Genomic DNA, 11,373 nt, shown 5'->3' with positions numbered 1-11,373 from the left:
TGGTTTTTACACTCCTCCTGGGAGACACCTACGGGATTGCAAGTGACATCTTCTCTTTTTCTTCCTTTCTTTATTTTTAGTTTTTGTTTCAGCCATGAGTGGCTGAAACCTTTTTTCTAGTTGAGGATTTGGTGAAACTTTGGTTGTATTTTTGGATTGAGAGACTTGAACTACATGGTTAATCTTTAGTTGCTTTTCAATATTCATGTAATTTGGTGCTTTAAGATATTATTGCTTTGTCTTGCGGATCTCTATTGATCTTTGATTTCAAGGTAATATATTGTTGTTTGAATAATCTTAGTCCGTATTTGCTTGGATTGCTCAAATATAAGAACACTTGGTGTAAAAACCAAGGAAATTGCATGATCTAGTGTTGTCTCCATGCATGTGGGTGACTAGAATTGGTTCTCTCTATTTCTTTATGCGATTGACTATTGTATAAGGCCTGTGGCTCAAAGACATTCTTTGGCAATTGTTAATTAGAAATTAATTGGAGGACTATCCCTAATTGATTTAACCTAAAAGAGAGATAATGGATGTGAGAAGCTTCTTCAATCTCCATGGCCAATTTATTGAATCAACAAAGGAACATATGAGTCAATGATCAATCCCATCAACTTAAAGTGAATCCGAATCTTCAACTAGAGCTTTTCTCTTATTTGTTTTCTCTTTATTTTTATTATTTGCTTTACTTTATTGTTTCCACCATTAGTTTAATCAAATCAATCTCAAACCCCCTTATTTACTTTACTCGCAATTTATTTTCATTGTTTATTTATTTTCTGTTTGTTCATTTGGTCTACTCAAGGAAGGTAAATAAGCATCAATTCCCTGTTGATACGATCCTTTTACCACTGTCTACAGTTTTAATATTGTTGGTAGTTAAAAAGGTTATTTATTTTGACCGGCTTCGACAACCGTTCTGTCAGTGAATGAATGAGAAGAAAAGTTTAAAATTTTTATGTATATGTTGATCATGTATGAGATTTAACAGGTATACAGGTTTTATGTTAGGCTTGCTACGGGTCCCGGCGGCCTTAAGCCGACCCGGATCCTAGCGCCAGTAGCGGTCCGATTTTCGGGTCGTTACATGAGAGGTGCCAACTTACTCTAAGTTATTTATAAGAGGTGCTGACTTATCTTAGATGTTTGACACACAACTCACCTATTGATAGAATATCAAAAGTTGTATTTAGAAATTCTTTTTGCATTGTATATAAAGTTAAATATGTAGAGATAGAGCTCAAGTGAAAATGACCTATAATGATATTTTAATATTTTCAAGTGCTAATAATTTAATCATAGAAACCTCAATTAAAGAAATGGATGTATCTAAAAATAAATTAGATAGTGTGATCAGCGAATCAAATACACACTTTTCGGAGATGCTTAGGATTTTCTTGATGTACTAACTTGAGGTATTTGTTAAAGGCTAAAAGTATAATTTTTATAGGTCAATGAATACTGAAAATTTAAAAACTAAATTGAAACATGGTAAAGAGTTTAGTTGATTAAAGTGTGAGTGTGAAAAGTTTAAAAACAAAATTCAATCCTAACACTTGAAATACAGTATGTTAACATCCTAGCACTACATTTATCTTTCAACTACACCTAATAGGATGAATAAGCCAAAATAAGGCCTCATCTTCTTCCACTTTTAATGCTCGGTCTCACCATAAAAGTACTTAGAGATTCGGACAAAAGTCTGAACTTATCATTTCTCGATAGACCAAATCTTAATACAAAATTATCATTATCAAGCAAATTCTCATTTCGTTAGAGATTATAAAATTACCAACTGGCGATTATCGAGCAGGCGGCTATATTATTGCCAAATTTTTTAAAAATACTATATTTATCTCTATTTTCTTACGATATAAAAAAGAGAACGATTTAAGAGATACAAATATATTATTCTCTAACACAAAAATTTTAAAAAATTCGTTATATTTTCTCTACTTTGCCAGAATACTGATTTGAGTGTCAAAGTGACTATCGTGGATACTAGCCACCACTTCACTTTTTTTTTTCTCTCTTGTAGGTTCCAGACAATTACAGTATAGTCTTATTCTAACCGCGTCATCAACTTAATTTCAGCTAAAACAAATATCAAAATTTATGTTAGAGTTATTTTTTAATAAATTAAAAAATTGAGTTAAAATTAAACAATCTGACTCAATATGAAAGTTAAACTATTTTTATCCAGCCTAGTTTACAAATCATCCTATTTACACATTTTATCATTGCAGGTTCTCTGATATGCTATTTATTTTTCTTTTGGATTATTTAATTATGTTTGGCATTTTATATTTTCGTTGACTTGATCAGGTCTTCTATTATATTTCCTTTAATCAGGTGCTTTTTATTATTTTTTAAAATTTTAAAATGATTCCTTTAAATTTACGCTTGATACTCTAATAATTTTAATTAAAATTTATTCAAATAAAATAAATTTTAGCTCTTTGTTATCATAAATTTAGATAAAGAAATTAAATGGTAGAATAACTATCAAAATTATATTGATTCAACAGAAGATGTATCCAAAGGAAGAATTATCATCCTCTTAATTTGGCCTCTCACAGTACTCTTAAACAAAAAGGAAGAAAGATAGAAATGGTTGATGAAACAACACGCAAGAAATATAATTTCCGTGCCAGCAGAGCTAGCCCCACCCACAAGCTGCAGATTTGAGATAAAAATTCCATACCCCTTCTGTTAGACAAGCATCCTTTTATACAGGTCTCTCTCACCCTACTATTTTATTAGTCCATTCCACTTGGCACTATCCCTCCAACACTCTCTAACCGAGTAGCTGTACAATCGATTGGTTCGATTTCGAATTGAATTGAATTAAAAAAACTAAAAATTGAATTATAAAAATATTAAAAATTAAAAAAATCGATTAATAAAAATATAATCGAACTGAATTGAATCGATAAAAATCGATTGGAATATGTAGAGGACTATTGGTGACAAGTCCATCCTTGATGTGAAATGTTTGTGATGTGATGCATTCCATGATAACATATGTTTTAAATATAATGTTTTATTATTCTGCTCATTGGGCTCTAGTAGCTCACCCCACTCCCTTAACCCCAGGTTTGCAGGTACGGGCTAGTCCAGAGGAGTGTTATGTAATAGCTAGTGGTGGACATGATAAATATTGAATTGTAAATGTTAGTATAGTAATGTATTGAATGGTATTAAACAGTTATGCAATGTAATGGTGTTTCAGAGGATAGAATTGTGCTTGGCCCTAATATGTTGTTAATCCCTTTGAGTACATGATTTTAATAATGTTTATGTAAACCAAACTTAATACATGTTATGTCACCCCATTCGAGCATTGATGAGGGCTCCAAGGTGGGGTTAATGTTTATGATTATGAATAGTGTATGTACAGGTTGAGTTTGGTGAATGAATGAGAAGAAAAGTTTAAAATTTTTATGTATATGTTGATCATGTATGAGATTTAACAGGTATACAGGTTTTATGTTAGGCTTGCTACGGGTCCCGGCGGCCTTAAGCCGACCCGGATCCTAGCGCCAGTAGCGGTCCGATTTTCGGGTCGTTACATGAGAGGTGCCAACTTACTCTAAGTTATTTATAAGAGGTGGTGACTTATCTTAGATGTTTGACACACAACTCACCTATTGATAGAATATCAAAAGTTGTATTTAGAAATTCTTTTTGCATTGTATATAAAGTTAAATATGTAGAGATAGAGCTCAAGTGAAAATGACCTATAATGATATTTTAATATTTTCAAGTGCTAATAATTTAATCATAGAAACCTCAATTAAAGAAATGGATGTATCTAAAAATAAATTAGATAGTGTGATCAGCGAATCAAATACACACTTTTCGGAGATGCTTAGGATTTTCTTGACGTACTAACTTGAGGTATTTGTTAAAGGCTAAAAGTATAATTTTTATAGGTCAATGAATATTGAAAATTTAAAAACTAAATTGAAATATGGTAAAGAGTTTAGTTGATTAAAGTGTGAGTGTGAAAAGTTTAAAAACAAAATTCAATCCTAACACTTGAAATACAGTATGTTAACATCCTAGCACTACATTTATCTTTCAACTATACCTAATAAGGATGAATAAGCCAAAACAAGGCCTCATCTTCTTCCACTTTTAATGCTCGGTCTCACCATAAAAGTACTTAGAGATTCGGACAAAAGTCTGAACTTATCATTTCTCGATAGACCAAATCTTAATACAAAATTATCATTATCAAGCAAATTCTCATTTCGTTAGAGATTATAAAATTACCAACTGGCGATTATCGAGCAGGCGGCTATATTATTGCCAAATTTTTTAAAAATACTATATTTATCTCTATTTTCTTACGATATAAAAAAGAGAACGATTTAAGAGATACAAATATATTATTCTCTAACACAAAAATTTTAAAAAATTCGTTATATTTTCTCTACTTTGCCAGAATACTGATTTGAGTGTCAAAGTGACTATCGTGGATACTAGCCACCACTTCACTTTTTTTTTTCTCTCTTGTAGGTTCCAGACAATTACAGTATAGTCTTATTCTAACCGCGTCATCAACTTAATTTCAGCTAAAACAAATATCAAAATTTATGTTAGAGTTATTTTTTAATAAATTAAAAAATTGAGTTAAAATTAAACAATCTGACTCAATATGAAAGTTAAACTATTTTTATCCAGCCTAGTTTACAAATCATCCTATTTACACATTTTATCATTGCAGGTTCTCTGATATGCTATTTATTTTTCTTTTGGATTATTTAATTATGTTTGGCATTTTATATTTTCGTTGACTTGATCAGGTCTTCTATTATATTTCCTTTAATCAGGTGCTTTTTATTATTTTTTAAAATTTTAAAATGATTCCTTTAAATTTACGCTTGATACTCTAATAATTTTAATTAAAATTTATTCAAATAAAATAAATTTTAGCTCTTTGTTATCATAAATTTAGATAAAGAAATTAAATGGTAGAATAACTATCAAAATTATATTGATTCAACAGAAGATGTATCCAAAGGAAGAATTATCATCCTCTTAATTTGGCCTCTCACAGTACTCTTAAACAAAAAGGAAGAAAGATAGAAATGGTTGATGAAACAACACGCAAGAAATATAATTTCCGTGCCAGCAGAGCTAGCCCCACCCACAAGCTGCAGATTTGAGATAAAAATTCCATACCCCTTCTGTTAGACAAGCATCCTTTTATACAGGTCTCTCTCACCCTACTATTTTATTAGTCCATTCCACTTGGCACTATCCCTCCAACACTCTCTAACCGAGTAGCTGTACAATCGATTGGTTCGATTTCGAATTGAATTGAATTAAAAAAACTAAAAATTGAATTATAAAAATATTAAAAATTAAAAAAATCGATTAATAAAAATATAATCGAACTGAATTGAATCGATAAAAATCGATTGGAATATGTAGAGGACTATTGGTGACAAGTCCATCCTTGATGTGAAATGTTTGTGATGTGATGCATTCCATGATAACATATGTTTTAAATATAATGTTTTATTATTCTGCTCATTGGGCTCTAGTAGCTCACCCCACTCCCTTAACCCCAGGTTTGCAGGTACGGGCTAGTCCAGAGGAGTGTTATGTAATAGCTAGTGGTGGACATGATAAATATTGAATTGTAAATGTTAGTATAGTAATGTATTGAATGGTATTAAACAGTTATGCAATGTAATGGTGTTTCAGAGGATAGAATTGTGCTTGGCCCTAATATGTTGTTAATCCCTTTGAGTACATGATTTTAATAATGTTTATGTAAACCAAACTTAATACATGTTATGTCACCCCATTCGAGCATTGATGAGGGCTCCAAGGTGGGGTTAATGTTTATGATTATGAATAGTGTATGTACAGGTTGAGTTTGGTGAATGAATGAGAAGAAAAGTTTAAAATTTTTATGTATATGTTGATCATGTATGAGATTTAACAGGTATACAGGTTTTATGTTAGGCTTGCTACGGGTCCCGGCGGCCTTAAGCCGACCCGGATCCTAGCGCCAGTAGCGGTCCGATTTTCGGGTCGTTACATGAGAGGTGCCAACTTACTCTAAGTTATTTATAAGAGGTGGTGACTTATCTTAGATGTTTGACACACAACTCACCTATTGATAGAATATCAAAAGTTGTATTTAGAAATTCTTTTTGCATTGTATATAAAGTTAAATATGTAGAGATAGAGCTCAAGTGAAAATGACCTATAATGATATTTTAATATTTTCAAGTGCTAATAATTTAATCATAGAAACCTCAATTAAAGAAATGGATGTATCTAAAAATAAATTAGATAGTGTGATCAGCGAATCAAATACACACTTTTCGGAGATGCTTAGGATTTTCTTGACGTACTAACTTGAGGTATTTGTTAAAGGCTAAAAGTATAATTTTTATAGGTCAATGAATATTGAAAATTTAAAAACTAAATTGAAATATGGTAAAGAGTTTAGTTGATTAAAGTGTGAGTGTGAAAAGTTTAAAAACAAAATTCAATCCTAACACTTGAAATACAGTATGTTAACATCCTAGCACTACATTTATCTTTCAACTATACCTAATAAGGATGAATAAGCCAAAACAAGGCCTCATCTTCTTCCACTTTTAATGCTCGGTCTCACCATAAAAGTACTTAGAGATTCGGACAAAAGTCTGAACTTATCATTTCTCGATAGACCAAATCTTAATACAAAATTATCATTATCAAGCAAATTCCATTTCGTTAGAGATTATAGAATTACCAACTGGCGATTATCGAGCAGGCGGTTATATTATTGCCAAATTTTTTAAAAATACTATATTTATCTCTATTTTCTTACGATATAAAAAAGAGAACGATTCAAGAGATAAAAATATATTATTCTCTAACACAAAAATTTTAAAAATTTCGTTATATTTTCTCTACTTTGCCAGAATACTGATTTGAGTGTCAAAGTGACTATCGTGGATACTAGCCACCACTTCACTTTTTTTTTTTCTCTCTTGTAGGTTCCAGACAATTACAGTATAGTCTTATTCTAACCGCGTCATCAACTTAATTTCAGCTAAAACAAATATCAAAATTTATGTTAGAGTTATTTTTTAATAAATTAAAAAATTGAGTTAAAATTAAACAATCTGACTCAATATGAAAGTTAAACTATTTTTATCCAGCCTAGTTTACAAATCATCCTATTTACACATTTTATCATTGCAGGTTCTCTGATCTGCTATTTATTTTTCTTTTGGGTTATTTAATTATGTTTGGCATTTTATATTTTCGTTGACTTGATCAGGTCTTCTATTATATTTCCTTTAATCAGGTGCTTTTTATTATTTTTTAAAATTTTAAAATGATTCCTTTAAATTTACGCTTGATACTCTAATAATTTTAATTAAAATTTATTCAAATAAAATAAATTTTAGCTCTTTGTTATCATTTAGATAAAGAAATTAAATGGTAGAATAACTATCAAAATTATATTGATTCAACAGAAGATGTATCCAAAGGAAGAATTATCATCCTCTTAATTTGGCCTCTCACAGTATTCTTAAACAAAAAGTAAGAAAGATAGAAATGGTTGATGAAACAACACGCAAGAAATATAATTTCCGTGCCAGCAGAGCTAGCCCCAGCCACAAGCTGCAGATTTGAGATAAAAATTCCATACCCCTTCTGCTAGACAAGCATCCTTTTATACAGGTCTCTCTCATCCTACTATTTTATTAGTCCATTCCACGTGGCACTATCCCTCCAACATCCTCTAACCGAGTAGCTGTACAATCGCTCGGTTCGATTTCGAATTGAATTGAATTAAAAAAATTAAAAATTGAATTGTAAAAATATTAAAAATCAAAAAAATCGATTAATAAAAATATAATCGAACTGAATTGAATCGATAAAAATTGATTCGATTCGATTCGATTCAATTCAAACCGAAATCTATAATTATTTTTAATTTTCTATTTCTAATTTCACTAGAATAATTTAATAAATATTTCACATAAATTTATGAATAAATATTGTCTGAATATATAATGATTATACTTAAAAAATTTATATAAATTCATATAAAATTTAAGAATATAAATAAAATCAGTGTTCTAAATAATAAAAATATGTATAAAATCGATTTTTTAATTTTTTTATTATTTAACACGTTTAAACCGAATCGAACTGAAAATCGAATAAATTGAAAAATATTAATCAAACTGAACCGAATCTTTCGATTAACTAAATCATTAAACCAAAATTGATCATTTCAGTTTGATTTTTCAATCCAAATGATATAAGCTCACCCATAGAATAACCTCTCTATTTCTTTTCAGCTGCTTGTTTCTAGAATCTTCATCTCTATTCCCAATTCCAGCTCATCCATATTTCTTGTATGATTTACTTTTTAATCTTTTTGGATCATGGGTATCATTTCCTTTAGCTGAAATCCTATCAACATGCAGCGTAAATGTTACAAATATTTTGAAAATTAATATTAAGCTAAATTATTAAAAACAAAAGAGGACATATGTTTAAAAAAAAAAAAAAATCTTTATTCAAAATTTTTTAAAAAATTATCTGAACTAGAAAACTAGTCTTAGATTTTACTACAGATTTAGACCGATCCTAATTTTTACTGTCGACGTTGAATGAAAACTCACGATAATTTTTCAGAAAGAGAATTTCGAGACGCACGACTTTTTAAAGTATGACGAGAGCCGCAGGCCCATCACAAAGTTCGGTATGAAAATTCTATCGTTTAGAGAGCCAATTTTGCATTTTAATTATTTTTTTAGATTTTTTTATAATTTTATATATTAGGAATTTTTTTCTATTATAAATAGTTTTCTTTGACTATTAGAGACTCACTTTTCAATTTTTAAAAAATTTCAACAAGACTTTTCGACTTCTAATCTATCTTTTCTTTTATATCATTTTACCCAAACGATATTGGTTAAAACTCCTGATATAATATAATTAATCTTTTATTATTATCTTTGAGCCAAAGCATAAAAAGAAACAAAAATTAAAGAACTTGTTTATCATAATTATTATATGTACAAAATTAGGAACTTTTTTTTCTTTAAAAACACCTTCATCTTCCAATGATACTAATTCTTTGGATAAAGGGTATAAATAATGAGATTGTTTCATTATTTTTCAATAAAATTGATAAATTTATTGATTTACTACCAAGTTTTAAAACTACAATGGTAAATAGTTGTTTATAAAAAAATTAAAACTAGATAGACATACACACAGGCACAAATCTAAACTTATTGCAAAAGAGTTTAAATAAAAATTAATATTAAGTTAATTTTGTAAAGCAAAGAGAAATCCTTGTGTACTTTACAATAAACACCATAAAGAAACTTTAGCAAGCAAGTTAGATCACCAAAACTACAAAATAAATAATGAGGGAAGTTTCACCAAGCCATTATGTCAATTGCCATTTACCATTGCAATTGTTGCGACACGCATAGTAGAAATACATTGGGAGGGTATTTTTAAAAATTTGAACTCAATCCTCTTTACAATAAACAAGCAAATAAACATACATTTTATCATCACAGGGTAGAATGGCAACACTACTAGATTTGAGTTAAAGTTTTCACAACTAGAGCAAGTGGCATATGAGAGATTTGAGTTAAAGTTTTCACCGTTAGAGCAGAGAGATTTAAGTTAAAGTTTTCACAATTAGAGCAGATGACATATGAGAGGTGCCAACTTATTCTAAGCTACTTATAGGAGGTGCTGACTTATCTTAGATGCTTGACACACGACTCACCTATTGATAAAATATCAAAAGTTGTATTTAGAAGTTCTTTTTGCATTGTATATAGAGTTAAACATGTAAAGATAGAGCTCAAGTGAAAATGACCTATAATAATATTTTAATATTTTCAAGTGCTAATAATTTAATTATAGAAACCTCAATTAAAGAAACGAATGTATCTAAAAATAAATTAGATAGTGTGGTTAGCGAATTAAAGGCACAATTTCGGAGATGCTTAGGGTTTTCTTGACGTATTAGCTTGAGATGTTTGTTAAAGGCTAAAAGTGTAATTTTTATAGGTCAATGAATATTGAAAATCTAAAAACTAAATTGAAACATAATAAAGAATTTAGTAGGTTAAACTGTGAGTATGAAAAGTTTAAAAATAAAATTCAACCCTAACACTTGAAATACAGTATGTTAACATCCTAGCACTACATTTGTCTTTTAACTATACCTAATAAGGATGAATAAGCCAAAAGAAGGCCTCATCTTCCACTTTTAATGCTGGATGAATTTCCTCCATAGTTAACCCCCGGTGAGCTTAGCTTTCTTTATTTCCACCAAATCAAAGCCCATTTATTCATCAAATTAACTCCTTTCATTAACCAAAGTTTATTCTTAGGTAAGAATAACAGAACCAACTATAAATTGAAAAAATTGAAGAGAAAAGTTAGCGTTTCAAGTTGTCAAAACTTAAAAATCAAAGGCAATGAAAGAAAAAGAAAACACACACCAAAAAATCCAAATTTGAAATAACATGAACCCTCCTGATTTATTTGCAATGTTTAAATACATAGACAATCTTCAACACAAAAGCAATTACCTGCTTTAATTTTTATAAGCAGATATTTATTTCTTTTCACATTCTTCTACTTTGCCCTGTCTTCATTCTCTCTTGATGTTTTTTCAGTTCTAGAAGAGTCTTCAACATAAGCTTCGGTCGCAGGTCGACCAATGATTTCTTCTAGATCAGTTGATGTGATATCATCATCGCCATCACCACCATCTGCCTCAGTGGATTTGTGCGTAGCCTCCTCGATCACAGTTACCGGTTCATTGACTTTTTTATCGGTTTGAATTTCCTCTGGCTGATCCTTCGTTCTATTTACCTCTGGCAGTGCTTTTTCCTGTTCTGACTTGCGTGCGTTGCTTCCGCTGTTATCCATAGCTGCTATCCTGAAAAGGAGATCTGTTAGCAAAATATGCAACAATGATAAAGTTGAAGAGCAAATTGCACTTCCATCTTGCCTCAGACCACAAATTTATTGGCCTCTGGATCCCAACTATTTTTTATATTTTATGACTTGATTGTGATGCAGTCATCTTATATTCTTTCTTAATTTCAATTTTCACGTGGACGTAGTGTGGAAGTTGTTGAGACGTCATATTTTATAGTGCTTATCTAAATTGATTTATTTAACAATTAATTAAGCTAAATTTGAATTTATTATTGACGTTACGTTACTCCTTTTTAATTAAAATTATGTCACTCTTATTTTATAATAATAAATGTCATAAAATACCATTATTACCATCAGAATAAGGGCTAACTGCGATAGACTATATTTATTTTAGAGATAATTATAAAAAATTAA

General features: G+C 29.9%; 1 long non-coding RNA gene across 1 annotated transcript; it reads right to left on the bottom strand.

The window, feature by feature from the left end:
- Positions 1–10,524: 10,524 nt before the first annotated feature.
- Positions 10,525–11,091, bottom strand: LOC122721706. Its single transcript, XR_006348433.1, has 2 exons — positions 11,034–11,091; positions 10,525–10,954 (listed from the first exon to the last, which is right to left on the bottom strand). It is a non-coding gene; the product is annotated as an uncharacterized LOC122721706 (long non-coding RNA).
- Between the last annotated feature and the right edge of the window lie 282 nt (positions 11,092–11,373).

This window comes from Manihot esculenta, chromosome 14 (assembly GCF_001659605.2).
Source record: "Manihot esculenta cultivar AM560-2 chromosome 14, M.esculenta_v8, whole genome shotgun sequence".
Lineage (NCBI taxonomy): Eukaryota > Viridiplantae > Streptophyta > Magnoliopsida > Malpighiales > Euphorbiaceae > Manihot > Manihot esculenta.
The sequence above is the reverse complement of the archived record's forward strand: the minus strand, read 5'-3'. Positions and strand labels throughout refer to the sequence as shown.